Source organism: Salvelinus fontinalis, chromosome 11 (genome assembly GCF_029448725.1).
Source record: "Salvelinus fontinalis isolate EN_2023a chromosome 11, ASM2944872v1, whole genome shotgun sequence".
NCBI lineage: Eukaryota > Metazoa > Chordata > Actinopteri > Salmoniformes > Salmonidae > Salvelinus > Salvelinus fontinalis.
This window is the reverse complement of record NC_074675.1, coordinates 40035528-40062368: the sequence shown is the minus strand read 5'-3', so window position 1 is coordinate 40062368 and position 26841 is coordinate 40035528. Positions and strand designations below refer to the sequence as shown.

General features: G+C 43.0%; 1 protein-coding gene across 19 annotated transcripts in view; it reads left to right on the top strand.

Moving 5' to 3' along the window:
* The window catches only part of LOC129865730 (adhesion G protein-coupled receptor L3-like), a 306636-nt gene that overhangs the window by 20945 nt on the left and 258850 nt on the right, over nt 1-26841 (top strand). For 18 of the 19 annotated variants that reach the window (XM_055938713.1, XM_055938710.1, XM_055938701.1 and 15 more), the window contains exon 2: nt 12953-13033. The gene's annotated coding sequence lies outside the window, so the exon portion shown is untranslated. Of the gene's footprint in view, nt 1-12952; nt 13034-25327; nt 25397-26841 lie in introns of all 19 variants that reach the window. The other variant, XM_055938697.1, reaches the window with a different exon arrangement.

Below are 26841 nucleotides of genomic sequence, written 5' to 3'. Positions count from 1 at the left end.
ATATATTATTTTTACCATAGCATATGAACACATAAGACATCTGGGGAGCCTGACCTCCGGGGGACCACCCCCCTCTAAAATCCTGTGCCCCCCCCGAGTTTGTGGGGGTGTGTAGTACACCAGTGGCTGACTGTTGAAACGTGTATTGAATAAGATATCCCCCCCACTGCCCTCCCCTAGATTTTTGTCATTCCATAACAAGGTCCACAGTCTCCCATTGTCCCTCTAGCATTCCTCTGCTCAGTAGTATTGACTGGTTCTGCTGGGTGACTGGTGCCATATTTCATCCATTTATCATCAGTACGACAGAGCGCTCTGAACGTCCCGTCCTCTTCACCAGACGTTTGACAGCCACATCCGTTCAACAAGGCTCACTCCATCTGCCTTGTCCATAACTGGTGGCTATGCACAGCCTACATATAGACACATCACATCCTACACGTCACATCTGTAGTACAGAGCAAGATCTCAGCAGGATTTTTCCCCAGCTGTAACAATGGATGGAGGGAAATTTGTACAACGATTGTTAGATTTGTATTTAGCTGTTATCACTTTTATTTAGGTGCTATGTGTTGGAGGTGGTTCGATGAACCGTGCTTTAGTGACGAGTAACCTTGGCTGAGACCTGAAGACTTAAGCTGATACCTAGGCTTTACCTCAACCGGCGAACATCCATCTGCTCGCACTGTGGTAATTCGTTAACTTGCAACTGATGTCACAGGCATGCAGTTAGATCTGGGCTGCCTAGTCATTCACAGGCCATGGTCTCATAAATTACCACAATGGGGGGGGGGGGGATACCAATTCAGTCAAGATGAACTGTTAACATTCAGTGCTGTACATGCCAAATGGATGGCTACATATCAGCTCACATCTAGACCGATGAAAGAATTTATGAGCATGCTTATCATACTGGAGCAATGTGAGACTGCAGTAGGTGGCTAGACTATGAGCTCAGGTTTGACCCTTCACAGTTAAACTCCCACCCTTAATGATTAATAGGCACTCGCAGTCATGATATTGTTGCAGCAGTCTTTGTCTAAAATGGCACCCTATTCGCTATGTAGTACTTTTGACCAGAGGACATAGAGGTGATAAGGAGCCATTTGGATAGAACACAGTTTAAATCGCTCTTAATCTGCCAGGGTCCTGTGGCTTTAACTTTAATGTGATATCAACCCGGGATATTTCTGTGCCATTCCTGTGGCTACAACTCCCCCCAATGAACAGAATTGATTGAGATGAGAATCATAGATTGCTTTGTGCCGGGCAAAAGTTATCTAATTCGGGGAGGCACATTGCAACTTGTTTTTTTCTCTCTTTCAGCCCCTTGCAGTAAGACATTTAAGCACCTCACTGTGGTGAATCTTTTTTTTTGTTTGTATAGTTTGCGGTGGCGGTGCGGCTGGCGAGACCAAATGTCCACTTACTGGCTCTGCTGTCAGAGATGAGTCGATGTGAAAGGTTACGGTCTCTAATCTTGTTTATGTTTTTGGTGGTGGTAAGCCCTCTGAAAGCCAGCTTTGTGTCAAACACAGCTGGGTAGCCTCGTATAATTGCAACAGGGCAGAAATAATTGGAGCAGCAGCTTAAATGCAGCCACTACACCCAGGTCACTAACTGATTTCTATCTGCACAGCTTTCAGAACAAATGTGTCACATGATAAATCGTCATATTCTGCCAACTTTAATGAAAAAGAAAAAATGGGAATATGGCAGTGCACATGTGCCAGTTGATGCGCTGCGATCAAGATAAACTGATGTGACGTTGGCTTACGGTACATAAACTAATAATGTAAGTCTGGCGCTCAAACTGAAATGTGGCATTTGAAATGCTGAAGCGGTCTAAATGGTGAGATGGCGGAGCAAATTCTGTTGTATTAGTTACAAAAGCACTCTGCCAATTTATCAACCTGACATTTAATTTATAATAGTAACAGTGAGATTGGTGCATTTAACTAATTACAAAAGCATCCGGTCTTTCCATGACTGTCTAGCACAATCTGAAACTCGGCTTGAATTGATACTCATATTTCAAACAACTTTGTCCTCTCACCTGATGCTCTTGTCATCCCCACTCAATATAGAATCCCTTGACACATGAACCTAGTATTCGGACCAATACAAGCCTCAATACAACAGGCAGCCGCTTTTTCCTTCCCTAATAGGCCAAAACCTCCATCGGAAGAGTTCGCCACCTTTCTCCACCCACTGCTTGGCTTTAGATTGGCTCCTCGTGACCCTATAGAATTCATCATTGGCTACAAACCTACAGCCCCTCCGTCCAATGAATCCTCCATCCCGAAGTGGTCAATAATCTGGCCTTCCATCTAATCATTGGGAGTGTGGAATACGTGGTGCCAATGCTTCTGCCTCGGGGAAGGCTTTTTGCACCGCGTTCGACTGATGACTTTGACGGTCTTGGTTGTGGGGGATATGTGGATTGGAAAGATGGTCGAGAGCAGTTTTAATTGTACTGACACTAAAGGATGAAATTGAACAGGAATGAAGTGCTTTTGGTGCATCGATCTTGCTCTGGACTCTGCTGAGGCAAAGGGAGAGGGAGAGACAATTGTAACCTTCTTTCCATTGCCTGGCTGAATGCAAATTGAGCATCCGCATCGCTCTTTAATTTTTAATAAAAGGGAAAAGCACACCGAATACGAGAGCTCCTCCCAGACTCTCAACCATCATGTCCAATTAGAGCCTGTCTCTGAAAGGAGCCTGGACGGAGAGTCAGCCTGGACTGTGGCCATACAACCACTTTATACACATTTTATGATGTTTGGATCTGTTTTGACAGATGACAAAGGTTGCCAACCCCAGGTCCCGTACCGTTGTCTCTCGTATGACAAAGGTGGCCAACCCTGGTCTTGAGGGGGCTGCAGTGTCCTGCTGGTTTTTCCTTCAAGGCTCTCTGCCCATCTGATTTAACTGGAGCCATTATTTTAGCAGTGTCACCCCACTTGGGTGTCAAGAGATTGACTGGGTCCTTAATTGCTTTCAAGGCCCCCTAAGTACGAATGCGGCTCCAACTCTATTGTGCAGGAGTTAGGTCTCCCCAGATAAAATGGCTGGATTTCTTTGAACACAGATAACCGCACTCAGCTTTCGTTTGCTTCCGAATGAACAGTACTTTCCCGCTAGAACTTCACCCCGGCCAGGAGACCTGAAGTCACACACCAACAGATGCAGCGAGCCCTCATGCATAAGAAACCCCTCTCCGACAGCCATCTGTCTCCCTCTGTCAGTTACCATGCGCCGTCAGTTTGTTTTGTTAGCGCCGTGTACAATTTTAATGACATGCAAAACGCAGCATCCAATCTCATGGTCCTCACACCTCGTTCTGAAAAATCTCATTCCTCGACAAATCTTTGACCTGAGTAACAAAAACCAGAGCAATCTCTACTGAGAGATCCGTAACTCTGAGTAGGTCTGCCGCTGCTTAACTGTGCTATACTATTACCCCACAAGACTGCTGGTTTGAATTACCTTGCCGGGCTACATTAAAAAGTTGAACCTCACTTGACCTTAAGCAAGAAACCCTAACAACAACCACCACCACAACCATCATAATGGATCAGTCTTACCTCTCCATGGTCTGACATTAAATTGAGGGGCTATTCTGTTGGCTGTGGAAGTGAGGAGGATTTGAAAAGGGAAGTGCACATTGACATGATTAAATTAGACAGACACTCATAAGCAATGTATAGACTTAGACAATTGTTGTCTGTTGTTTTGCTTGCAACCTGCTCAATTTGAAAAGTGGCCAATAGCGAGTGCTCGCAATCTGCTTCAAAGAATCCCAGTGACATTAGTATGCAGCCCCATGTTCCTCAGTCAAGCATAGAACCGCTACCCACAACACACTGCCTGCCATTATGATTGCTTCGGCCCTTTTTCTCAGCCTGAAATGACTGAATTCTTTATTTTTTGTGACGGAATATCGCAGTTCATAGAAAATAAACTGCCCAAGTTTATCTGGAAAGCTATTGACGACTGGAATCATGACTCTGCTTGAGCAATTCATCACAATGTCACCCTCGGCAACGCTCAGAGAAGGCGATATATCTGAGGACTTTTCATTTCGAAGATGCCAAACACTCTTTGGTTTTGTTGAGTTTTCATTTGAAACCCAAATGTTTACCACCAACACTGCTATTTACTCTCTTCTGCAAGCTTTAACGGTATTCCTCCCAGGCTCACCATTTAGCAAGGGGCATCTAGCTACCCGATGAGGACATGGCCCTTATCTCTCACTGCCCCTAACAAGAATTGAACACGTTTGCCGAGGCACAATGTCACTTTACAGCAGTCGACTGTCAGTTCTTATCGCGTCAGCCACCGTCAGAGAATAATGCAACAGGGCTTCACCAAAACAGAGATGCCATCACTCCATCCCTAGTTTTTATTAAATTTTTTATTATTATATATATTTTTTGGCCTACATATTTAATGTAAACTTGGCAACACAAATGTGATTTACTGGGTTGACAACCTGTGGATTTAGGGGTTACACATTCAGTGACCCCCCCCCCCCCCCCCCCCCCCCCGTAACTTTTTTAGTAAGACTTTAGAGGTCTCATACGGAATTATGGGCTGTTGTAGCAAACTGTTACAGGGCCCTTTTTCTGCACATACTGTCATCATGCCTTTTTTAAGATGGATGGCTACAAGTGGTATAGGCCTTCTCAGTAAATCGTGTGCTTAACTCCTTTCACAATCTCGGTTGTTTCTGGCATCACACCCGATTTTACTTTTCCCAGGCACCGTTCAGAATGTCTCTTTGGGCAGTCCGTTTTATTCATTGATTGCTATTGGAGATCGTCCACTTGTATTGTTAGAAAATGATCTATAATATCTTACACCTTTTATAACTATCATTATCAAGGAATTAATATTCCAGCATTTTATAAACAAAACAAGTGCACACTTTCTTTCCCAATAGTTTGTGAGTAGAACCAACATGACAGTTAGTCAGTCATGAATGAATACATTGTTCACCCCCTGCTGAGCGTGGAATTCACACGGCAATGTTTTTGTAACTAATCTAGCCCTATTGAATCGCGGATTCAATTACTTTTTTTTTATTTCTTTTTTAAAATCAGAAGTTCATTCTATTGTGCTTCTCCCCATGTATAGCCAGCCATAGATGTATGCCTGGGCTGAGGGATGGCTGTCCAATTTTACGCATGGATGGCTGCTCTTCCTGCGTTGTCTGTGTTTTTTAAAAGCCTCTGTCAGATGTACGTTTAGGATGTATTGCTGCGCGGCCCGTGTGTAATTTTTCCAGACATTGACCATTTCTGTCAAAGCCCCCAATCAGCTTGTGCAGTACTATGATTTGCGACGTGTGTGTGTGTGCGCAGGCATGCAGGCACAGGCTCATACTCTCTACTGAAATAATTGTCCCGTTTTCCCCCGTCATTATTAATTTTGGAGCTACTCAGAATTGAACTACCTCAAAGGTCAAAGGGCATATCTTGTGTTTTTGATCATGGGAAATGAATACCGAAATGGGGGAGTTGTCGGATCAATTACGTCTGATACCTTTGTTGTTGTTTTTTTGGGGGGGGGGGGGGGACTTTTACACACTAGCAGCCTTCCCAGAACTGATACGTAGTGAGGCGCAAATAGAACATGTGAAACTTTGATAGGAAAAGAAGTCGGTGATAAATCAAGAAGGTTATCCGTAGAAGTTAGGTGACTTGTGTTTATACCGTGTCGTATTAGGAAGTAGTTCATATGCCACTAACTAATGAAAGACAAAATAGCACTGTTCATAGGTGGAGGAGAGACTTCCAATCAACTCCAATATGTAGTCCAGTGTATTCAACTCCTAATCCCTCTCTTCTTAATGTCACTATCACCTGGACAGGCCAATTAACAGTATCACAGTGGGACCTATACACTTGTCCACAATGTGATATGAAAGAGCGACATGTTATGATGTGTAGATCAATACAAGGTCAGACTACCCATTTAAGATGTTGATACAGGTTCAGTCGTGTTTGTTTGTATCCCAAATGGCAACACGTTCCCTATATAGTGCGCTACACACTACTTTTGACCAGGTTCCATAGGCTCTGGTCAAAAGTAGTGCACTATATAGGGAATATGGTGCCATTTGGGACACAATCTGCATGTTGTAGTAGTACAGAAGGCGTTGACGTTGTTTATCACCTCGTGGAGAAATGGGCACCCTTTCTAACCTCCCTGTTACAGGGGTCCTGGGATATCTCGGCTGTCTTCCACAAAGCCTGAATGGGAGCATTGTGTGTGTGCCCGACCCCGCTCCTTACACATGGAAGCAGGACACTAGACGGGCCTTGCCAGTAACTTGATCCCCAGTTTCAATCAGATGCAGGTTTGTTTTGTAACCCATTCCCAATGCCAAAACACAGTTTTTGTGTTGATGTGTGTTGCAGTGCTTTTGTGCACATGTTGAGTTTCATATCTGCATATTATTCCTCCACGCCCCCACACAAGCAAAAAATAATATTACAAACAACTAAATACGCCTTTACATATTTCTTCAAGTAAGGTCTTTAGATAATTTTCCTTTGCAGTGGAATATTGGTATTATTGGTCTGCATTAATCTTGATCACGTCTCCTTGCCCGACAATATCACCCTACACTGCAAAACGTAATGCTAAGTGCCGTTATTATGTGAGGGAGGAAAAAAGCGACACGTCTGATTGTACATGCACACGATGCTGTAGCCCTTTGAAGGACCTCCAGTGTCAAGTCCCACTAACGTCACCCATACAATTTTCTCCTCTATTGACTTTTATGTTCCGCCCGCAAGGTTGGTCATCCCATTGAGAGTATGTATGTATTCCAAAGAAAGAATAGCATCATTACCATAATGATATTCCATCTCAAAGATAAACACCCGTTCTCTTCCCCACACCTTGCCTCTCAAGCTTCGGCGAAGAGGGCAAAATTGTGGGGTTGACGCTAGTTCGCCTTGACACCCACGAAGGCGGCCATCTTTGAAAGGTGTCTTCGACAAGGTGTTTTGCATGTTTACTGTAAATTGCGGGGTTGACGCTAATTCGCCTTGACACACACACAAAGGTGGCCACTTTGAATGGTATCTACTACAACAAGGGGTTTTACACATTGTGGGGTTGACTCTAGTTTGCTTGACACGCACAAAGGTGGCCAGTTTTTGGAAATGTTTTCTTACTCACAAATTGTGGGGTTGATGCTTGTGCACCTTGACATATACATTTTCTAAAATATATCTTTAGCAAGAAGCTGTTTTACACACCAGACTTCCCACCCACCTACCTTCTCTCATTGTGTGAACATAGCAGGGATATGAGGAAGCCTCCTCCGCTCCTCGACGCTTTATCCATCATTCATATCATAGGACACACAGGGACAACCGTCTGCTTGCACACTCAATACACACAGAGACAAACACGTCCGTAACACACATCTCGCATAGTTCAAGGTTCTGCCATTCACTAATAAGGCCATTAAGGACGCAAGCATGTGGGAGACTGCAGCAGAGTATCTAAAAGGTTGGAGGGGTTATTTGAATGTACGCCCTTCTCCACCTCCACTCAATGTCATGCAGATGGAGAGAGTTAGGGAGAGGACGGAGACGGAAGACTCCGCAGAAGACGCAGAGGGAGATTTGAGAGGAAGGACGATAGGAAGATGCAGAGGGATGGCGAGAAGGACGGAAGGGATGGAGAGAGGGGGGGGGAGGGAGAAAGATAAGATTATGCAGGAGGGAGCGAGATGGAGTGAAAACAAGGCTGCAGGAAGGAAGGCAGAAAAAGACATTCTATCTGCACGTCCTCTGGTCTGGCTTGTCTGTCCTGCTTCCCCATTCACGCCTAATGATAGCCTCTGCTAACACCCCTAGACTGACTCCGCACATAATGTTTGACCTGCTGAGAACTACTGGAATAATATTTGCCATGTGTTATCTACCTGTAGGTTAAAACAAAGCTCTCATTTACTTGAATAATGTTATCAAATGAAATCAAAGTGGTTTGTTCACCTACACACACGTTCATGGAGGTCCAGGCCCACCTCTTGTTTTCAGGAACTGCATGTCTGTCGTTTTCTATAGGCTGCAATGAGAAATGCAACTCAGTTTGCAGACTCGTTTTTGGAAACCATGAAGTTTGTATGAATAAACGGCAAGTATTAATAGATTTGATGGACAAAACTACCACGGCATCTCGACTCCGTAGTATGGATACACAATGTCAATTGAGCTCTTTGTGTGGTATCCACTCTCTCCAAGCTGGTCCTATTCATACCCAGGACACTTCAATCACAATGCATTTTCTCTACATTAACATTGTCCATATAGCCTCTGGCTGTGTTCTGGCCTGTAACAACCCATGAGTTGAGAGACTTAGTTCAGCCGTTACGGTGTTTTGTCGCTAATGTGTCGCTAGTAACGCCACACTAGTAACGTGTGTGTTTGTTTGTGTGTGTGTTTCGGTCGGCGACAGTGGCTCTGAGTGAGCCCTGTCCTGTGACTTCCCGTCCTCTCTCTCGCTCTCAGCACATTCTCCACTCAGCTGACAAAGTAAGCCGCTCTTTGATGAGCTCCGGGGACCGCGACTGCCTCGCCTTTTGTGTACGACACAGGCCGTCACCCTGCATTAGTCAGCCATTAGTCAATTGTTAGCAGTGGTGGAAAAAGTACTCCATTGTCATATTTGAGTAAAGATAATAGAAAATGACTCGAGTATAAGTCTCCCAGTAAAATCCTACTTGAGAAACAGTCTAAAGGTATTTGGTTTTAAATATACTTAAGTATCAAAAGTAAAAGGTGTATAAATCATTTCAAATTCCTTATTAAGCAAACCAGGTGGCACCATTTTCTAGTTTGTATTTTAACTATAGCCAGGGTTACGCTCCAACACTCAGACATTTACAAGCAAAGCTTGTGTTCAGTGAGTCCACAAGATCAGACGCAGTAGAGATGACCAGGGATGTTCTCTATTTCCCTGTCCTGCTAAGCGTTCAAAATGTAACGAGTACTTTTGGGAAAATGTATGGAGTAAAACTATTTACGTAAAAATACTTGAAAGCACTACTTATGTACTTTACACCACAGGTTGTTTGTCATTAGTCATTCGTTAGCCATTAGCCACTAGTCAGTCATTAGTCGGTAAACATGTGCTCTTTCTAGTTAAAATGTTATTTTTAGCAGAATGTATATGGGCCTGTTAGGAATGTTGATGTGCTAACCCTTCGATTAGGCTATGTGCCTCTAGTGCTGTAAAACCTAGATTGAAGCAGCTATAGTTGGCTGTATGAATGGACTGTAAACTCTGTATAGTCCGCTAAAAGCTAGATAAAAGCACTTACAGCAGAATATATGAATTGTTTCGGTATTGTGCACTAAATGCCTGTTGAATGGACTTGGGTTTCGCAGTACACGGTATAGATTAACCTTTTATGTGTGTCGCATTGTGGAGACTTTTAAGGTCCGCTATCTTGGGTTGTACAATAGCTGTTTCCTTGGATGCAATCATGGTATGAATCAAACCTGAGGCCACACTCGATGCCTGTTCATTTTCTGTACCCTCAATGCACTGAAACTGATATGACAACAAATGGTTGACTTTTTGAAAGAAAGTGACGTTTCAGTTAATGACGTTTCTTTGGTTGATGTTGATTTGAACCTTGATGAACCTAGATGAAAAGCGGCTCGGGCAGCGATCTTTTAAGTTTCTCCTTAGTTTGATATTCTCAACTAAAATGTTGCTTTCCGGATGGGTTACTCTGTAGTCAGCACGACAATGATATGAATGTGTATTCTCCTGTGAAGGCTCCCCGCAGTAATATAACAGTGTCTCAGACACCTGTAAGTGCCTCATGAAAGTCACATTTGTCTCTGTTTCACAACCCTTTGAAGAGGTTTTAGACGCTCCTATCCCTGGTCGCCACCACCACTTCTGCCCCGATGAAAGTAGTGGAAGGAATCCAATATCTGGCTGAGAAAACACCTCAATGTGTAGCTCAGACAGAGAAGGATAAGAAAAAGAGGGTAAAGTGTTCTTACGAAGAACAAAACAGAAACATTGGTATAAAGATCCATTAAATCTGCATTTGGAGCGTCAATATCACTTGTGCGCTGGAGTTTATCTTCATGATTGTACACAGTTGTTCTCCATGACACTAAGCGTGCAAGTTAAACCAATTTCAATTGAGATGTTCACTCCAATGTGAACATAATGCTTTGTAATTCGGCTAGTTTCCACTGTGCAAAACTCTTGCTTGGGGGGATTGGTGCAATATGGCTGGTGCAAAAGGTTCTTCAAACCCCAATGGACCTTAAAATAACTGACAGATGCTATGTCTGTCTGACCACCAGCCTGGTTCTCCAGATATTGACATATGGTGTCTGCCAATCTAACAACCTCCGATTTGTTTGGACGTAATGAATAATGTACGCGATGAGGCACACACGTTACTGGTTAGGAAAAAACATTGGGCCAGACGATGTGTAGACGGTCTAGACCAGCGGTTCCCAAACTAGGGTTCGCAACCCCATGTGAGGTTGCAACCATAGATTTGAATTATTATAAAAGATATATATATAAATATATATATTTTATTTATATATATATCTTGTCTTTATCTCAAAATCATTGTAATGTGGTTAACCTTAAACATCTAAATGAAAATTATTCAAATCTAAATGAAACCAGAGTGCCCTTCGATTGTGGGAACAGGCTGCACTTGACCGTTGCGCTTGAGTCAGAATCAAAGAGAATACTTCCTCAGAGCATTAAAACTCATGGTACACTTCGCCAGCTCATATCTGTGTGATGCTGGATTCAGCAGTGTTCTCGTCTGCATTAGTGCCGCGTTCAAAACCACTCGGAATTCGGAACTGGGAACTCCAAAATCTCCAACTTCCGATTTCAGTGTGTTCAAGACCACTGGGAACTCTGGGGGGGTTCCCAGTTTCAAAATCATTTTGAAATGTCATCCAACTCTGCATTCCAACTCTGGAACTCAGGCCTCTTATATTTTTCCGAGTTCCCAGTTGTCTTGAAAGCACCGTAAAACCAAATATCGATCCAGGTTGGATGTGACCGCAGAGAAATGTGCACTGTTGACCACGCCCCCTGACTTTGAGAAGCGCCGATGCGACATACATCAAGCACACCATCTCATTAGTGGTGGTGAGAAGATACATTATGTCAGACTAATTTACAATTGACCTTCATTGACTGTCATAGCCCCACATTAAAAGTATGTGATCCTGAATTAAGACAATCAGAATACTGTTAAAAATGTTTTGCAATTGACTGCCATAGCCCCAAATAAAGTTAGCGTTGGCTGTTAATTACATACTTTTTTTTGACAAGGTTGGGGTCTTGAGAATTTTCAGATATCAAAATGGGGCTGTGGACGAAAGGTTTTGGAACCCCTGGTCTAGATGGTAATTTGTAGTACAGGGTGTCCGTGCCATCGGTACAATATTTTGATATTAAAATGAAGCAAATCAAACGGAAGTGTGATTTAGTGAGTGTTGTTGCTATGAACCTTTGGTTGGTTCATTTTTAAAACACATACTGTGACAGCTGTTGACATGTTACATTGATTGGTCTGAGCTTGTATTTTCTATACATTCTATACATTCTATAGCATGAGTAATATAACAGGTCAAAGATGCCAGTTTGGTAATGCAGAATAAAACAAGGCACGAGAGAACTGCATTACTGCAATATAGTACTTCCATGAGGTTTGTAGTATTGCTTTGTTGATGTAGGCTAGGATACAATCTTGTATATATTTGGTCAGATAAGACCACACAATCAGTCTACACTTCTGTTCAAGCAAATTGGAGTGAAATTGCATTTATCATTTGATTTAGTGCTTATTCAACCCCACGTTTGATTTCGGATTTAACCCTTTGTATGATTTACTATTCCGATTCAGATGTGTGGACTTCAGCTGCCGTCTGCATACATTTAGTGTTTGCGACGTGGATGACATTTCATCAAGATCATTTTTAAGGGAATGCATTTCACAGCTCCTTTTGCTGCCACAAACAATAACATCATTACAGGGAGAGGATGACAACGCATGTTTTGGCGCTTGCTGGTCTCACACACACACACAAAGAAACCATGGGAGTGTGTATTTTATTTTATTTTTTCAATTACGCACATTTCTGTAGAATTTAATTATAGGGGAGTTGTCGTAAATCATATTAATTCAGCTGTAATTAAACTCGGCCTCTTCACCTCTGAAGCATTTTCAAAAGGTGAAAGGAAAGAGAGTGCAGAGGGAAAGAAAGATCGAAAGAGAGAATGAGAGGGGAAGAGAAATGGAACGAGCAAAACAAAGGGATGAAGAGGGGAAGCAAACGCGAGAGACGGATTGATACAAAGACGGCGAGAGAGAAAATGGAGCAAGGGGGTGAGGTGTGTGTGTGTGTGTATATAGATATATTCAGCAAAAAAAGGTAAATGGTGGAAAGATAAAGCGGTCATCAAAATGCTGATGTCGTATGGGGATATTTACTGCAGGGTGTTAATGCAGTTTAAATCAGGCTCTTTGTCCGGCGGCCATCAGAAGGGCCCTGTTGGGTCCTAATAAATCAGCCATTAAACGCTGATGTGACCTGAATAGCGCTTCATACATATATAATCAACACATCGCCAATACAGAGTGCACCCAGAACACTTGAAACATTTATGAGGATGCTGCTAAGTAACTTGTAATGGTCAACTGAAGATGCACCAACAGTTAATATGCAGCTAAAATATACATGCAAATGATCATGTGTTTAATCATAACAAGTTGTAATGATGCCATTTTCAAAATGATTCTAATCCACATCCTCGTCATCGTCATGGATTAAATCGATTCATTGTGTCGTGAATATCCTTTATTTATTTATTTTGCTCATCGGTCATTTTGGATTCTAACCGGTTTCTTTCTCTGTTCTAGGATGGGATATATGGTTCTAGACTCTGAGATGTGATGTACTGGATTTGTAAGGAGCTTTGACGAGAGAAGAATCACTCCCAGGTATGTGACAAGTCAATCCACTTCCTCGTCAGATCAAACAGTTGCGATTAGCATAAGACAATTCTCTGCACTGTTTCCTCAAACTCACTCCCAAACACAGATAGTCATGAACGCTTGAGTCAAAAAAAATAATAATAAATTGGCTTGCAATCAAGTTACCCTCTTTAAGTGATTCAACCGACCTTGCAGAAATTCCAAAAAGTTTCCTTTGAAAGCATGAATATGCATCAGGGAAAGATTAAATACACATGCAGTCTCCTACACAGTATTCTAATGGCGAGCATTCATTGGGTCCAATTTCACTTGTTTCCTTGTGTGAGATTTGATGAGTTGATGGTTATGGAAATTATCGATGATAGGTGCTCATTAACATATGCAAAACTACAGGACAGCCCCGGTAAGCAATGCCCCCTTGGCAATGGGAGAGTTTTCTGGTTGATAACCACGCACATCCAACAAGCATGTTTGGATTGCGCTCCCTGATGCAAATTATGTTTTCGGCGTAATCATGCAAAAGTGCAGCTGGCTTCCATTTTGCTGTGCCTCGAGTCTCTACCGGTCCCACGCCAACCCCCCCCCCCCCCCCCCCCCAAAAACCTCTCCACCCGTACCTTATGCCTGTTCCCCCCCCCCCCCCTCCCACGAACAAACGAACACACACACAACCCATCACCCCTCCCCACCCATTACTGCAGGCTGTGCGTTTTTCAGTAAACGCCACCCCCCTCCTTGTTTACGTTTGCTTCTCGCTCCTCTGGCCCCCCCCGGCCCCCCCGGGTTGTTTCTTCTCTTTGCCACTCTAAGCGATTTGAGGCGAAGATATTGACGGCTCATCTGAAAAAAATGATTATCCAGGTCACCTGACATATCATCCGTTGTTGATGAAGTGACTTAATCGTAAGCCGTGGGATACGGCGGGCGGAATACGTTCTCAACAGCGGTTTATAAATTCAGCAAAAGGTGGCATGTCACCTTTTTGAATAACTCCACACGGAATCACTCCAGGAGGTTTTGCAAGTTACAGTACATGGCACCCCGGCAGTCGAAAGGATTTGAATGGCATTTCCTCCTCAGCCGGGTTTTTCAGAAAACAGTGCAGGCGTTTATGCTACGAGTAATCTGAGTGATAACCTGTTTTAATGTACAATAAATATGCATTAATGTCACAGCCAGTCCTTTCCTCTGCACAGTATGACATTAAGCAAGGGCAGGAGTCAAATCTAATTGGCATATTAGTCGCAAGGTGTCAATGAAGCTGAGGTGCATTTGAGTAACATAGGAGAACAGTGGGGTGTTTTCTTGAGTTGCACCTCACAGCCTCAGTTCGTCGGGACGTGGACTCTACAAGGAGTCAAACATTCCACAGGGATGGCCCATGTTGACGGCAATGCTTCCCACAGTTGTGTCAAGTTGGCAGGATGTCCTTTGGGTGGTGGACCATTCTTGATACACACAGGAAACTGTTCAGAGTGAAAAACCCAGTGGCGTTGCAGTTCTTGACACACTCAAACCTGTGCGCCTGGCACCTAATACCATACCCTGTTCAAAAGCACTTATATCTTTTCTCTTGCCCATGTCTCAATTTTCTCAAGGCTTAAACATCCTTCTTTAACATGTCTCTTCCCCTTCATCTACACTGGTTTAACAAGTGACCTTAAGGGATCATAGCTTTCACCTGGATTCACCTGGTCAGTCTGTCATGGAAAGAGCACGTGTTCCTAATGTTTTGTACACTCGGTGTATGTTGTATGGAAGGGCTTATGTTTGGATTGTATCTTAAAGCTAGCACATGTGTAATGGATGTTATCCTTTTACAGGGGGAATCTCAATTGTATTTCCTTGATTCATTGTGTTCCTCCCCTCAGATATTTTCCTCATACCTTTTGAGGAGGAGGCTGGGACAGAGGGCATGAGGAAACAATTAAATACAACTGAGATGCACCCATATTTTTATTTAAATCTCTGGGACTTCAACTCCCCTGCTCTCTTCTCAGATCTATTGTAATGGTACGAACCTGCTGCTACCAAAAAAGGAGTGTAGGAGTGTATCTCACAAATGAACTACTATATTAGTTTTGACAGGTGTCAAAGGAACTTATATCCTTATATTACTACTTTCGTTCCAAAACATCTTAACTACCGATGTGGAATTAAGACCTTCATTTGATGCACCTTATATTGCCTAATGTGCGGTCACTTTGATTTAAGTCCAATCTGGCGGAAGGAGACATGATCGCCTAGGAGAGTGAGGTAGATACCATGCCGCGGGAACATGGAGGGGAGCCTTTGACTAGTCACCTCATACACCTTTCCCAGCATGCTTTGCATACCCATCTAGGTTACCATAGTGACAAGTGTAAGGTCTATTTGACCACAATGGGTTCTGATCACATGCCCTCCTAGGTTTTGGTTTTGTTATCTTAAAGCAGTGCCATTTGTTTTGTTAGTTTGACTCGACAGCCATGCTGTCTAGGTCCTACTGAACGACGCAGAGTAGTTTGAATGGAGTGATGTCTGCAACGTCATTAAATTTGAATTCAACCTGAGGACGGTTTACTTTACAGGTCTTCTAGTGCTTTGGCTAACAAAATGACCTAACGCCACAAATGAGGAACATGTTGGTGTTCGACCTAAATGAGTGAAAAGCCACAAGTCATTTGATGCACTTTTGATATCTATAGTGGTGACTTTTTTGACATGTGGCACCACGACACTGTGAAATATATTTGCCCAGGCATGTTTACGGTCACCTCTGCCCCAGCAGGTGGAGAGGTCCTCGCAGGGTGTGATACGCTCCCCCATTGCTTGTTTCTGGGCAAAAATGTCACGACCCCTTCCTTTCATTTCCATGACGCAAATTAGAATTGTCTGAAATGATATGCATGGGCATATTTTTTTGTAGAATTCAGCTTTTGTGAAAAATAATCAAAATACTATTAATTTAATAGAAGAATTCCTCAACATACTCAACTAATAGAAGGTGTATTCTTTGATTTCATTTTGTTAAGAAAGACCCCTTTTTGTCTTCTTGTATGTATCACATTGCCTACAGTCCAAATGGCATCCTATTCACTACATAGGTTCAAGGATTTCTAAGTACACTGTCTCCTCCCCTTCATCTACACTGATTTTGAAGTGGATTTAATAAATCACATCAATAAGGGATCATAGCTTTCACCTGTATTCACCTGGTCAGTCTATCATGGAAAGAGCAGGTGTTCCTAGTGTTTTTTGTATACTCCGTCTATATGGAATAGGGTTCCATTTCGTAACCACCCAATGTCTTAATGTAGAGAATGTGTACATGCCTTGTCCTTGCTTGAATTCATTTTGTTGTCCTTTCTTATGCTCTAGTTGTACCACACTGCGTTCAACCTCTCCTTCACCCACAACTATCTCTCGCTCTTTCACCATCTTCCTTTTTTTTCTGTCCATCCCCCGTCTCTCTCTCCCTCCCTCTTTTTTCTGTCTCTTTCTGAAACATCTCCCCCCGTCCCTCTCTCCCCCCGGTCATGCTTGCTCAGCTCTTAGCCTGGCTGTGTCTGAGTGTCTACCTATGTCCCCCCGGCCTGCATATGCATACCGTGCTGTTTGCCTCGCTGCTGCTGCTGAGACAAGGGAATCTCAGCTCCTTTCCCTCACCAGCTTACATAACCAACTCATACAGTATGGATGGTTTGTGGCCCATCGGTGGCACGTTGTCAGGGGGGATTATCATTATAACGATGGAGCATAATGTGGTGGGACGGCTAATTGCACGGTATGGACCAAATTGATTGAAACAAAGCCAATAATAACAATGTACACTACACCACCAGAAGTATGTGGAAAACTTCTCGTCGAACATCTCATTCCAAAATCATGGGCATTAATATGGAGTTGGTCCTTCCTTTGCTTTAACAGCCTCCACTCTTCTGGGAAGGCGTTCCACTAGATGTTGGAACATTGCTGCGGGGACTTGCTTCCATTCAGCCACGAGCATTAGTGAGTTTGGGCACTGATGTTGGACGATTAGACCTGGCTCGCAGTTGGCATTCTAATTCATCCCAAAGGTGTTCGATGGGGTTGAGGTCAGGGCTCTGTGCAGGCCAGTCAAGTTCTTCCACACCAATCTCGACAAACCATTTCTGTATGGACCTCGCTTTGTACACTGGGGAGCATTGTCATACTGAAACAGGAAAGGGCCTTCCACAAAGTTGTCTAGAAAGTCATTGTATGCTGTAGCGTTAAGATGTCCCTTCACTGGAACTAAGGGGCTTAGCCCCAACCATGAAAAACAGCCCCATACCATTATTCCTCCTCCACCAAACTTTACAGTTGGCACTATGCATTAGGCCAGGTGGCGTTCTGGCATCTGCCAAATCCAGGTTAGTCCGTGAGACTGCCAGATGGTGAAGCGTGATTCATCACTCCAGAGAATGCGTTTCCACTGCTCCAGAGTCCAGTAGTGGTGAGCTTTACACCATTCCAGTCGATGCTTGGCATTGCACATGGTGATCGTAGGCTTGTGTGCGGCTGCTCAGCCATGGAAACACATTTCATGAAGCTTCCGACGAACAGTTTTTGTGCTGACGTTGCTTCAAGAGGCAGTTTGGAACTCTGCAGTGATTATTGGCAGACTATTTTTACGCACTACACTCTTCAGCACTCGGCTGTCCCATTCTGTGAGCTTGTGTGGCCTACCACTTCGCGGCTGAGCCGTTGTTGCTCATAGACGTTTCCACTTCACAATAACAGCACTTGCAGTTGACCGGAGGAGCTCTAGCAAGGCAGACATTTTACAAATTGACTTGTTGAAAAGGTGGTATCCTATGACGGTGCCACGTTGAAAGTCACTGAGCTCTTCAGTAAGGCCATTCTGCTGCCAGTGTTTTTGTCTACGGAGATTGCATGACAGTGATCGATTTTATACACTTGTCAGCAATGGGTGTGGCTTAAATAGCCAAATCCACTTTTTTAACGGGTGTCCACATACTTATATGTAGCGTATATCACCTGTTTGAAAGAAAATGCATGGGACTTTCATGGTTGAATCATGAAATGATTTTCTCTGAGACAAACTGGAATGGAGTCATCAGCCTGGAGATGACTGGGGCGTGTTCAAGAAGGGTTGACTACCCCCCTCTGTCACACGCTGCATCCTCAATCCCAGAGGACCGTGCAGTGCGCAGAAGGTTCCACTTGGCTTGATTGGTCGGCCCGGAAGCCTCACCCCCTGCCATGTCGCCTCCGACGCATGACGAGTAGGGAGGGGGGGAACAAATTGGCAAAGTGAAGTCGGATTAAGGCCAGGGGGGCTTGCGATAGACACACTTCCTGTCCAAGTTTACTTGTACATCAATCTACAGAAACAGGGGATCTTGCCCTTTCTAGCAACTTACTATTATGGCGAAAGGGGATATTATATTGTGACTTACAGTAGGCCTATTTCTGGGGGCCTCTCCCTAATGCAGAGCCTAGATCATGTACTCTAATGTAAACTAACAGCTAGAATGTGTTGATGCAGATTAAAGGGAGCTGCCAGTCATACCACAGGGCCTGTTGGATATCGTATGATATGACTGAGGAATCTCAACCAGCACCACCCTGTGGTTTATACTGTTTTCATACATGTGCATACCGACTACCATTGAGGAGCTCCAAAAATGTAAGCAGATATTGAAGAATGGCAGGCGGTATGAGTCGTTCTGGCTCGGACAGGGCTTACTTCTTAATTACGGGGTATTTGAAACTCATACATCAGAGTATGCTGCAAAGATATACGGTTAGCTGGAAAGAGTCCCCTGAAGTACCTCATTTTCCAGTGTAATTGATGGATTTCACCTACAGAGATTTAGACGACTCTTAGGAGATTTTGCGTTTCTCCTTTTTCGTGGTCACAAATGCCTTTCACTGCTCCTTCTAAAGCTTCGACTAGGTGCGAGAGCAGTCACTGAGCAGTTTCTGTTTGAAGTGTTTGAAGCCGGCTTACTGGGAGTGATGATCATTTGAGGACATTACGGGGAGGAGTGGAGCAGATTACAGTTGGGCTTTTTATAGAGGGATCACTTAATCTTGTCCTTTTTAGCTCACTCATTAGTTCCTTCTTCTCCCAAGGCGATGCTCACCAAATGCTCGCAAAACCCTCCTTCCTGTTGGATGGCAGACCGTTAGACTGTCAGTTAACCAAATGGGACTTCCTCTGCCGCCTCCTCACCGACCGCCACTTTGGCTCAAGGGGCTTTAGTGTGGTCGTAGTCAGTCTCACCCTGGAAAGGTATGCAAAGGGCTGTATACGAGTGAGAGAGTCAAGGGACACGCCCTCCTATGTTGTCAGGCAGGTTGTCGCTGAGATAGTCATATTTTTTTTCTTCTTTTCGTCCCTTCCCTTCCCTCAGGCTCACACCTGTGAAATTAGGTGTCCCTTTGTGCCCGTCTGACTGAGAACTCAGGGTAGTGGCTACATAACAACCAGCGCACGCACACGCAGAGGTAATCAGAAGTTGACAAATGGGAAGGGCTGCGTTTTGAGGGGCAGGTTTCTCCGGTCTCCTCACTGGTCCAATTTGGGCATGGGGTACAGTGGAAATTATCCCAGTATCAACATGGGGACATTAAAACTTCTTAACTGTGACACGTGGAAGCAGCAAAACGCATGTAAGTGAAGAAAAATAGACCCCATCTAGAAAGCAAAGCGGCACCATCTTGTCAGTCATAGCCTAACCAGAACCTGCTCGCAGAATGATTAAGGACCACTTTGAATAGCCCAAATATCGTCCCTTTTCTGTGGTTTTCTGGAGACTAACGAAAGCGCCGTTCCCCCCAGCCTGGCGTATAGGGGGCCCTCTCAGGTCCGATTGAACGAGTCTGCCCTGTAACGGGTGGCTCTAAACCGTGGACAGACACGGAACTCCGCCGCAATCTGTTTCAGCCATTCCTGCCATTTATTTACCGCCGCGGCCCTCGCAATAAAGCCCCGAATTTATGGCATACTTTTTAATTAGAAATAATGTCTTGTAGAGTTTATGTGATGTACGGCTTAATCAATATATAGACTGTGGCAAGACCGGATGACGGACGACACTTGACAGCTCGCGGAGGAGCCTAACTTAACACTTTGTGTTTCAGAGAAATATGTTGTTTGCAGAGTAAGGAAAGTATATTCTCTCTCTCTTTCTCTCCCTCGTCTCTCGACAATCCACCAACATTTTCGTACAGATCGTAATTTCCTCCAGATTGAATCAGGCTCCCTTGTCACTCTGTATTTACCCAAACTATTATTTTACCACGGAGAGCCCCACTGTGCTGGTTATCACTGTTGTATATGTTTAAATAGCAGTAAAGCTGGAGGTTGGTTTTAGTGAATATGAACTGACAGATCAAGAGAGGAATGAAACTCAAGTGGGTATTGTATTAATCTCTCCCTCTCTGTAAGCTAAGGAAGAGAGGGAAACTATAGGCCCATTCAATTGAAACCGTTTAGATTCAGTGGCCTTTGGTTTTTAAGTAAAACATTTTTTTTTTTCACACAATACATATAGTTTGATTGTTTAAACACAGGAAAATAGGCAGTTGCTTTTAGAATGTGCTAGAAGTAGAATGCCACATCACCCACCCCAACCCATAACTATTTGGACAAAAGGGTAACCATAGTTAATGTTTGTCCAAGCTAAATTCATGGTTAAGTCTACCAACATTGCATTAGTATTTTTAGATTACATATTATCATTACACTACATTAGTATGTTTAGATTGCATATTATCATTACACTACATTAGTATTTTTAGATTACATATTATCATTACACTACATTAGTATGTTTAGATGACATATTATCATTACACTACATTAGTATGTTTAGACTACATATTATCATTACACTACATTAGTATGTTTAGATGACATATTATCATTACACTACATTAGTATGTTTAGATGACATATTATCATTACACTACATTAGTATGTTTAGATGACATATTATCATTACACTACATTAGTATGTTTAGATGACATATTATCATTACACTACATTAGTATGTTTAGATGACATATTATCATTACACTACATTAGTATGTTTAGATGACATATTATCATTACACTACATTAGTATGTTTAGATGACATATTATCATTACACTACATTAGTATGTTTAGATGACATATTATCATTACACTACATTAGTATGTTTAGATGACATATTATCATTACACTACATTAGTATGTTTAGCTCTCTGACATTTACTTACTTAAATCTGCAGTACGACCCAACCAAATTCACTTAGAAATGTGTGTTATAGACCTGTCATTCTCATTGAAAGTAAATCTAAGAAGCGGTAAATCTGTTTTATGTGCTTGTGAGCTTTTATTTCTATGCTTCCCGTTCTTAAGTTTCGTCTTTGCGTCTTTTACTTTTGGTTTTGTACACCAGCTTCAAACAGCTGAAAATGCAATATTTACGGCAAATATATTTCAGAGGTTTAGATGGTACAATGATTCTCTTTACACTATACTTGCTTGTTTTGTCATATAAACTGAAATTAAGTAACTATAAACATTTTCACAACCTTGAAATGGCTTTGCCATTTCTGCATTGTGCAGCTATAACATTTTACATACAGGATACAGGAATCACATGTACATGATTCATGTTCACATGCAGTCTCAAACAAATAAATGACAGATTATATTGCCATGTTATGTTTTAGGGTACAAAGTTAATATAAGCAAAAAAGATGTCAAAGCTTCTGGACATAAATCTCAAGCTTTTCAATTCCGCTTTCAGTGTGTTGTCCTGAGGTGGTTACAAGGTCAGATCTGAAGGTTGTTTGTTTATGGAATGGGAGTTAGCGGATTTACCATTTACGGAATGAGCTTTTCTTTTTTAATGTACGGCTTGTCTTTTTATATTTCTCTACAAATATTTCTCTGTCCCCTGCCCCTAATCATTGAAATGTTATAAAAAACGTAAATACCACACATCGCTTTTGGCGTGTGTTGTGAAAAACTAGGAATGGTGTCTTTGGGAAAGAATTAAGATGTAAGGACGAGAGGTGACAGCCAGTGAATCACATGCGTACAATGGTGAGTTGCTAACAACACAACTGTGCTAATCAGATAGATTGAGGGAGTCTCTGAGTAGCTCAAAGGCTATTGTCTCATTGTCTCTGCTATACTCATTTAATGAGTAACTGAATAACAAAATAATCTCCATCAGAAAATGTATGGAGAATGTCAGTGCATGCACGCACACACCCCATGTCACCAAGAGTATTGCACACGTGGCCCACCTAACATCATTGACTCACTAATGGGTATGAAAATGTGATTCTCTCACTCGTTCGCGCATAAGACCCTCCATTCTCATTGATTAGTGTTGCGTACACTTCTCAGGGCTGGTAGAGACTCCAATAATGATTTCATGCTTTGTCTTCACAGACCAGTGAGTTAAATGGCCAAGAATGCTACGCTACCTGACCTTAGTCAATGGTTAACTGTTATCAGGCGATTCAAAGCATCCGGAATCTGTCACAACTGACCCTCCCCAACATCTTGACCCGAGTCCGCTTCCTTGCTTCCTAGGCCCATTTTTTTTCTTCCTCTCTGAGCTTATCTGAGTACTTTGCGTACCCCGAGCGTATAGATAAGAAGTATTGGGCCGTCCTCCCATTCATCATGATCCGCTAATGCCCCAAAATACCCAGAATCGTATTTCCTAGGCCACAGGTGGGCCCGTGTTGCAACGTTGCGACCACACAGGGGCTCTCCCCAAAGCAAACACAGACATTTAGTCACCCGCCGTCGCTTTTGTGTACTCTGAGGGTGTCGACCGAGCGGCGGTAATACCCGATACGGCTATGGTACACACGGCTAATCCGTCAACTGTTGTACAACACACCACTGTCAGGTACGCAGCTTTGGACGAGATTAACTGTGAAGTCCAGGTACGACTCACATGTAGTTTTTTTCCCTTCCCCGTTTCTGACAGACATGTGTAGCGTGTATGGGAAATACCCTAGATTTCCGAAGCAAATTCTCCAGTTTAGTACAAAGGACAGGTGTTGCCAACCGCAACAAATGTGGCTAAAAGCAAAGCTTATAGCTGCCCAGTTTCAAAGTATTTTTGTGAGGGGATTTCTTGAGTAGAAAGAAGCTTGGGCAGACATTGTTTTTAGAAGACGCGGTTGCATGCCAGAGTAGGCTAACAGTACTGCCCCGAAACCATAACTGGGCCTGTTCACAAGAATAAGGTCACAACTGGCTGTGAACTTTTTGCCTCGCACTTAATTATAAATTAGAACGCCATGCGACCCTGAGGATGTGCTCCAAGGGTAGAATAAGGAGAGCGAGCGAGAGAATGCTAAAGTATGCATTGTACGTCTTTATGCGTTTTTTAAACTCACAAAAAATGTAAATACTGCATTTATATACCGATATGCTAGCTTGGATTATGAGGCCCTTTGCTCCACCAGGAGCTGAAAAGGAATAAGTCGAATTGGGTTTTGCTTATTGGAGTTTTCCCTCAGGGTGTAATGTGAGATGTCTGCTCATAAACATACCGTACAGTTTGTACTTCGTAACTGCTCTTGCAGGTCACAGGGCAGCAGACAGTTAGGTGAGGTAGTTCTCTGCTCTAGTACACACACGTCCCTTGATACAGTGTGGCAGGCCCCGGTGAATCATTCCCCTCCGTCACAGGTGTGGGGAAATACAACTGTGCTATTGGCAGTCTGAACATGGCTCATAGCCTAGTGCTCAGCAAGGTGTTTGGATCTGGTGGAAATTCAATGTTTATGTGACGGGTGGGAGAAAGACATGGATCAATCGATTGAGAAGGAAGAGGAAAACATTGACTCTTAGGGGAAGTTAAGAAAAGACAAGATACTGTATGTATGGACAATACATGAGACGGGAGTATACAGGAAGCAAAATGTATTTTCAGAGATTTTTCAGTGTTTTTGTCTGTGTGCTTTTGCGCACGTCTAAGTCTTGTTTATTTTCTCGCACTTGTGTACGTCTGCGGGGTGCGACGTCTGGGCGCTCTCTGTGTTTGTGTTCGTGGAAGTCTGTGTTGTGTGGGAAGAGTCCGCGAGGCCCTTTTGATGAAAGGCTGATTGCCGGGGCAACGGGAGGCCTCTGTGTTTGCAGCAGATGTTTCCTGTCCCTGTCAGCGACTTCGGTTAACGGTATCCTTATTTAACCGCTCTCTGCTAATGGCCCTCGCCCGGTGTCGGATACCCGGATGGCTTTCCTCCTCCTTGTATTTGCAGGCCGTGGGATGGAAGGCGAACAGGAGGGGATATCACGTTCCACTGTGACGTTCACTTCATTGTGTGGCTCTGCAAAATACTGGCCAAAATGTCCCTTTTACGGTAATTGGGGTGTGAAAGTGACACTCGCTTGCCTATTGTCTCGGTATCTGATCCTGAAATGCATTCAGACCGCACTAGTAGAGCAAGAGAGAGAGAGAGAGAGATATGGGAGGGAAAAAGTGACAGAGGGAGTATGTGGTGAAAAGAGGGGAATTCAGAATAGAGATTTCTGAGAGATGTCAGATAATGATTCTGTGGCTGAGTAACATGTGGACAAAGGAGGGAAATTGACAGAGTAATTATACATAGACAGAAGTAACATTACTGTTATAGAGAAAGGGTGGTTGAGTTGGAGAGGCTCCAGAGAAAGCAACGGTATACAGTTGTAGCAGACCGTTGGATTCTGCAAAAACTGAGAGAGAGAGATGTGCGAGTGAGTGTATTTGACAGCTATAACCAGACTAGGTCCAGCTCTTTATACAACGTACATGAGATGATTGAGAGATTCAGAGGGCCTAATTGTGCCACACCATCTGCCCACACTAGGAAACACGCCAAGCATGTGACACCTTCCAACAGGCTCGGAGACGAGCAGATGTGTCCGTCTGCCTGTCTTTTTTGTCCTGTATGGTTGTATAATTGTGTGTACGTCTCTATATTTTAAGTATGTTTGCGTACGCGCATGAGTAACGTAGCACTAGAGGATGCGCTTTGAAATCCCCAGTGGGCAGACATTCCAAACTGACACTGAAATATCAGTCTGTCATCCAGTCCAATCTAGGCATGGTTGACGCTTAAATAGTTTAAAAAAAAAATTGGAAATGCCCAACCAAAAGTAGGAAGAAGAAAATGTTGAATTTCTGAGAAGAAGCAATGACGACCCAAGATTCCCTTCTATTCCACCCTCCTTGCTCGAACTGTGCTGAACTTGAAAGGGCTACGTGTAAGAGATAATAGCATTGGTTACATTCATCAAATTACCTCAATCTCTTTACTTACAGGTCTGAAGGTGATATCATCAACCTGAAAGCTTACTCCATTGTCTTACTGAAGGGATGGCACCCGATTAGGTAATAAGGAAATTGCATTTGCATGGCAAATGACCGAGAACTATCCTGACTCTGGCTATGCCAGGATTTCCATTTAGTTTCAGCACCCTCTGTTTAATTGTTATTGTCAAGAGTATTAAAGGGTGTTTTCTCAATGTCATTTCATCCGCAATTGCATTAGGCACCCCCATAATGATGCAATTATATAATTAAGCAATAAGTCACGAGGGGGTGTGGTATTTGGCCAATATACCTTGGCTAAGGGCTGTTCTTAGGCGCAACGCGGAGTGCGTGGATACAGTCCTTAGCCGTGGTATATTGGCCGTATACCACAAATTCCTGAGGTGCCTTATTGCTATTATAAACTGGTTACCAATGTAATTAGAGCAGTAAACATATGTTTGTTGTTGTCATACCTACTGTGGTATACAGTCTGATATGCCATGGCTTTCTGCATTCAGGGCTCGAACCACCAGGCTTATAATATAGAGGATAACATTTCAATCAGTATCCCCAACTGCTCTTGTGGCGCTTCCGCCTGCAAAATGGCTGTGTTATGATGTGTTTTAGCTAATGTGAATGCGCTGAGTAAATGCTCAATGAAGTTAATGTATTTGTTCATAAAGCACTTTTTTTAAATGGCTTTTGTATATATTTCTCTATACAAGTTAATTGAGTTGTCCTCAGTGGGAACACATTTAAGAACCTTATTCATAGTTATCAGCTACCTTATCTTCTGCTAGTGCATTTACATAAAATCCCTGTTAATATCTGTTGGTTTTCCAAGCCACTAAATATGACAATAGAGTAATGGATTGTTAATTTACTTGCCCGACAGAAATGTGTGTTGGTGCCAATCATATCTTATTTTAAATATGAAATAAACATTAGTAGCTCATCTAGTTCAAACATTTGGAAAATATTTATTGACTCTCAGTATATAAATCGAAATGGACTATGAGCTGATAAACACTTATACAGTATCATATCAATTCTCTACTCTCTTCTTTGCACAAAACAAATAATGACAAGACAGGCTCCAGAAAGCTACCTCAATTTGTTGATGTTTAATGACAGATTAAAACACATCCCACCCCTCACTCTCGCTGTGTGTCTCACTCTCTCTCGTGTTTGGCCACTGTAAGAAAGGGACGTTGGCATTCGCCTCATCCTGCGTACTCATGTACCCAAGTCCCTCTCATAATTATTATTCAGTGGATGCATTGGTTGGCACAAGGACAACACGTTGCATAATTTATGCAAGACCATCATACATTTTTGATAAACGTGCCCAGCCCCATTCTTGTGCTTTGAACTAAATAGATAAGCTATGGCCGGACATAAAATCTAGGCGGAGGAATGAAAGATGTTGTTTTTTATCTTTATCTAAACTTTGAACCAGTGTTCACTTTATATATTAGTAGTTTCCATAAGGGGCCAAAATAAAATATATATTCTTGTGCATA